This window comes from Pelmatolapia mariae, linkage group LG22 (genome assembly GCF_036321145.2).
Source record: "Pelmatolapia mariae isolate MD_Pm_ZW linkage group LG22, Pm_UMD_F_2, whole genome shotgun sequence".
NCBI lineage: Eukaryota > Metazoa > Chordata > Actinopteri > Cichliformes > Cichlidae > Pelmatolapia > Pelmatolapia mariae.
In genome coordinates, this window is record NC_086245.2 from 6,603,966 (window position 1) to 6,609,688 (window position 5,723).

Consider the following 5,723-nt stretch of genomic DNA (forward strand, 5'->3'; position numbering starts at 1 on the left):
CATTCATCATTACTCAAGCTGGCATCGGGTTAAAAGAGCCGTTGCATGGATCCTGAGATTAAAAGGTGTGCTGAAGCTTCTCGCTCAAAAGAGGAAGGATTTAGAAGCGAATCTCTATGATGGAAGGCTGGAGCAGGAGAAGCAAATGACACACCTCAAAGCTAACCTTCCCATCTTGCCACTTTCTGTGAGTGACATGGCTGAGGCCGAAGTAGAGATCGTGCGCTTCAGTCAAGGGCAGCGGTTTGGCGAAGAGATTGCCAAGCTGCAACAAGGAAAGACAGTGTCAAAGGATAGCCCTCTTTGTCAGTTGTCGCCAGTTGTACAAGATGGCATTCTGAGAGTGGGCGGCAGACTGAGCAGATCTAGCATGCAAGAGGAGATAAAACACCCTGCAATCTTGGCTAAGGATCAGCATATAGCCACTCTCATTCTCAGATCTGCTCACGAGGATCTTGGACATGGTGGCAGGAATCATGTCCTATCAAAGGTACGGCAGAAGTACTGGATACTAAGATCCCATGCTGCTGTCCGGAAGATTTTGTCCCAGTGTGTTGTCTGCAGACGGCATCATGGGAAAGCGGCAAGTCAGATCATGGCAGATCTTCCTGCTGAAAGGCTCATACCCGATGAGCCACCGTTCACGAGTGTCGGTGTGGACTACTTTGGTCCCTTCGAAGTCAAAAGGGGTAGGTCAATGATCAAAAGGTATGGCGTAGTTTTTACCTGCTTGACGGTGAGGGCTGTGCATATTGAACTGGCAAATTCATTGGACACGGACTCTTGTATTCATGCATTGCGGAGGTTCATTGCTAGGAGGGGACAGGTTCAGTTGATGCGTTCTGACAATGGAACGAACTTTGTAAGTGCAGAGAGGGAGCTGCGGGAAGCAGTGCATGCTTTGGATAATGCAAAGATTCAAGAAGCCTTGTTGGTTAAAGGCATCACATGGATATTCAACCCCCCAGCTGCCTCGCATTTTGGAGGAGTTTGGGAGCGGCAGATACGGTCAATACGCAAAGTGCTCAGCTCCGTTGTGGAGCAGCAGGTCCTTGATGAGGAGGGTCTGCACACACTGCTGTGTGAGGTAGAGGCGATTATCAATAGCCGCCCTATCTCAAGAGTCTCTACCGATTCGAATGACCTGGAGGCCTTGACGCCAAACCATTTGCTTTTGATGAAAGCCAGAACTCCGCTACCTCCTGGAGTATTCAGCAGGAGCGACTTGTACTCGAGGCGTAGATGGCGTCAAGTCCAGTACTTGGCGGATTTGTTTTGGAGACGGTGGATTAAGGAGTATCTGCCAGACTTGCAAAGGAGGCAAAAGTGGGCCCAGCCACGAAGGAATATCAGTCAGGGTGATATTGTCCTCATCGTGGATGATTCCACTCCAAGAAATTCATGGCTAATGGGTCGAGTGATTCAGACGTTGGAGGATGCCAAAGGTCGGGTTCGTCAAGCCAAGGTGAAAACCAGCAAGAACATTCTCCTACGACCTGTGGCGAAACTTTGTGTGCTGCTAGAGTGTGATATGTAGCGCCCCTTCTACATATCACTCTAGAGACAGCGGTAAAGGCTGGTCTCCTACGGTGGGTCATGTGCTTGAACCTCTGACTCCATTCCCTAATCTCCCCAAAACACGCACATACACGCATCCATGAAGATATGTTCCAGCTTAAGAAGAGTTCCTGCTGTAACAAGGCGGAGCGAAGTTTCTGTTGGAATAAGGACATTAATGTGCCATATGGGCAGTTCAAGTACTTTGTATATTTGCCTGTTCGTTATCTGGAAAGTTTGGTGTTCTGAACAATATATATGTATAAGAGTAATTGTTTTGTGGCTTACAAGAACAATTAGGGGCCAGGATGTTGGAGCTTAGACAGTTCAGGCCAATATTTTACTTAGTTACATCATGCCATATTTAAGTATTTGTCATGATCTTTGAGTTTCTAGTTATGATCTTCATTATTTTATGTTATAATGTAATATACTGTGCTCCATAAATTAATCCTGCTTTGTTAATCTTTTGTGTTGTTGTAAAGTGTTGATAGATGTCGTAAAGGGGGTGTGTATTTTGCCCACATGTGGGGGGGAGAGGTCAGGTTAGGCTTAAGCAGGACGTGGAGCAACAGTTTTCTGACCGTCGCCGTTAATGTTATTTTTTGTTGTAACATAAAGGGGATGTAAACGGAGCTCCCACCAGAGGCATTTGTTTGTACCTTTCGTTTTATATGGAGAATAAATGTTTTGCTCCTCTTTTTCTTCGCCTCGTTTTTGCTACCGGAAGGCATCCAAGTGATTTAACAAGAGCACGAGTCAGAAACTTTACGTCCTGCAGAAGCGGCAAAGAAGGACCGAAGGTTGCCGCTACAGGAATCTTGCATGATACCACTACACCAGCAGTGCTACATGACTGCTTGCTGTAATGAATCATTAACCATTTAGCATACATGGCATTTTATTTTTCCAGGTGCATAGCGGGTATATAATTTCATGAAAGTGGTAACCACTACTAAAAGGGAGCTCAAACACCACTAAAGTCAACATATATAGTAACGTCTTGGATGGCATGTGCTTGGACTATTTTTGCCAGTCAGGCAAAATCTCTAAATAAGGGGTGCTATGGTCTATGGATCAGTGGCTCACTCCCATGAATCACTTTTTTATTATACACATAGAGAGCAGCTGATTTGTTTGAAGGATAGTAGTGGACTCTTAAACACCACTTGAGGAAATCAGGAACACCAAGCATCACTTACTGCCTGCCTTGGACTTGAGCCCAGGTCATACGAATGGGACATTTGTGTCTATATTGGACCAGGTAACAAGATACTCTTTTAAAGACAGTATGTTGCCGTATTATGCAGCATAAAGCTCTCTGCAATTCTTTGCTTGGAAACCTTGGCTCCAAACATTCATGTGAATGTTACTTTGACATGTGGCACCCAGCTAAATGCTTCTGCAGAGCACCCCAAACAAATGCATTTCTAGTCTTCTTTTAGAAAGGGACTGCACCTTTTAGAGGATACCAAGATTTCCCAGGTGATTGTGGCCTCCAAGTTCTCAGATCTCAGTCTGACCAAGGGATTGTAGTATGTGCTGGAAAAAAAAGTCTGACTGATGGAGGCCATTTTGCAACCTAAAGGTCCTAAAACATCTGTTGCCAAGGCCATGTTGCCTTGTACCACCTTTGTGAAGATGTGAGGCATAAAGTCTAGAGAATAGTGTCTCAGCCACATTAATAACCTTTGATTTTCCAGATGCATAGCAGCTGTGTATGCTGGACTCTTAAAAGCACTTTAACATGCCCAAGTATAACTTAATGCACTGCCTGGGAATTAAACTCACGTCACAGAAATGAAGTCTTGTATGATACCACTGCGCTAGCAGTACACACTGACACACAAGTATATGTACTAGTAGTAGACAAAGGTCTAAAGGTTTCTGAAGTTTTGGAGAATAAAATCCAGGTCACAATAATGGCATTTTTGGATACCTTCACTAACAGTCTTAAGCTTGAAAGAAGGAAACTGGACTTCTTTAAGTTGTTTTAAGATGTTTCACCTCTTATCCAAGATCCTTCTTTAGTTTTTTTGTTTTGTTTTTTTTGAGAACTATAAGAACTCACATAATCCTAGAAGGTTGATTCTGATCATCTGGACATTGCATTTTCAGTGGGACAAACGTTTCAACACTCATCCAAGTGTCTCATTCAGTCTCAGCTAACTGCAGGTATCCCAGGTTATAAATAGTACGCTTGCATAATGAGTTAAACTGGCAACACTGACTAATAATGGGTCATGAGGTCAGTTTCATGATCTTTAATATGCAAACTGTCATGACCATTGATCAATGGCCATGAGTACCATTCACAGAGAGTTGCAGAATGGCTACAGTCAAAGCATTGTAAGATGGTCGCTTTAAAGTTGAAGACTGATCAATGGTGAACTGTCTTCAACATTAAAGACTACTAATTTAGCAACCCAAAGGTCCTGTTGCTATGTGATGCATTTGGCATGGCCCACTGAGCAGTCTTAGAAAGCAGAGGTGACATAAGCTTTAGTTGCACTGCCTGGGAATTGAACCCAGGTCACAAGAATGGGAATCTTGCGTGATACCACTACACTAGCAGTGCTGTTGCAAGCTGGCTACATATGTAGTTGCATTGTTGGAGGTGGAGGGCAATTCTGTTACCTAAATGTCTTAAAGCATCTTTTGCTCAGGCCTTGGTAACTACTGCCACAGAAGAGTCTTATTGGTCTTTTTCCTTTTATAAATCTACTTGCACTTTTTATTTCTGTGACATTATCTCGCTAGATGATCATTTAGGATAGAATTATTAAAGACACGAGCTGCAGAGAAGGGCTAGAGGTGAGATATAGCACACTGCCTGAGAATCTTATATGATACCACTACACTAACAGTGCACCAATCAGCTAAAGGTCTCAGCATACAATGGTCACTGCACACTGCTGGTAACATCATCATATAACCACATCCACTTATATTTGTTGTTACGGCTCAAGTAGCCACTGCAGTATTCTCCTGAACAATTGAAGCAGCCAGTCAGACAAAAACTCTACATCAGCACTGACGCAGGAGGAGGAGAGCGAAAAACGCGAAGCAAAGTAACCTGGTCTCTCTATTAGACATGTACTGTACTTGGACATCTGAGGATGTGACGCACTTGACATGATTTAGTCTTCGAAATCATAGTTTACTTCAGGATGTTAGAGATAGCATAACAGTCTTTGCACTGCCTGGAAATTGAACGCAGGTCACAAGAATGGAAAGCTTGTATGATACCACTACACTAACAGTGCGGTCCTGGGTTAGCCACATAAGTTGCCTTTCGGGTTATGTGCTGTAGAAGCAAGTCAGTGAGGTGGAGGGCAATTCTGTCACATAAAGGTCCTAAATGATCTTTTCCTAAGGCCTTGGCAACTAGTGCCAAAGATGAGTGTTACTGGTCTATTTCCTTTTATAAATCTGCAGTATTCTCCTGAACAGCTGGAGCAGCCAGTCAGACAAAAGCTCTACATCAGCACTAATGCAAGAGGAGGAGAGTGAAAATGTGAATCAAAGAAACCTGGTCACTCTATCAGACATGGATGGTACTTAGACAATAACATGAGATTTTCTGAGGATGTGATGCATTTTGCATGACATTGCATGCATTCAGTCTTAGAAATCATAGTTTACTTTATGTTGTTTGTCTAAAGTAGAGGACACATAAAAGTTCCTGCACTGCCTGGGAATTGAACCCAGGTCACAAGACTGGAAATCTTGCATGATACCACTACACTAGCAGTGCTGTTACAAGCTGGCTGAATATGTAGTTGCATTTTGGGTTATGTGCAGTAGAAACAAGTCAGCGAGGTGGAAGGCAATTCTGTCACCTAAAGGTCTTAAAGGATCTTTTGCTAAGGCCTTGGTAACTAATACCACAAAAGAGTCTAAATCTACTTGCACATGCAGCATTTTTTAATGACATTATCTTACCAGAATATACTTTACATGATTTGGGATAGAACCTGCTACATTGGCCATTGTTTTTCTTCCCATTGTCCCATGTAAACACTCATCATGTTTGAACTATGCCTGGTTTAACTTTTCTACACACATGTGAGTTTATTTATTTAAATATAAAAAGTTTTAGTTTACTACAGTGTATCCGTAAGAAACCCTCATGTGTCTTTCAGCGTGGTCTTTGGTTTTGGTGT

The 5,723-nt window shown here is 43.0% G+C and overlaps 2 non-coding genes across 2 annotated transcripts; both read right to left on the reverse strand.

The window, feature by feature from the left end:
• Nucleotides 1-4,064: 4,064 nt before the first annotated feature.
• Nucleotides 4,065-4,135, reverse strand: trnag-ccc (transfer RNA glycine (anticodon CCC)). The gene has a single exon. It is a non-coding gene; the product is annotated as a tRNA-Gly (tRNA).
• A 1,108-nt stretch (nt 4,136-5,243) lies between these two features.
• Nucleotides 5,244-5,314, reverse strand: trnag-ucc (transfer RNA glycine (anticodon UCC)). The gene has a single exon. It is a non-coding gene; the product is annotated as a tRNA-Gly (tRNA).
• Nucleotides 5,315-5,723: the final 409 nt, after the last annotated feature.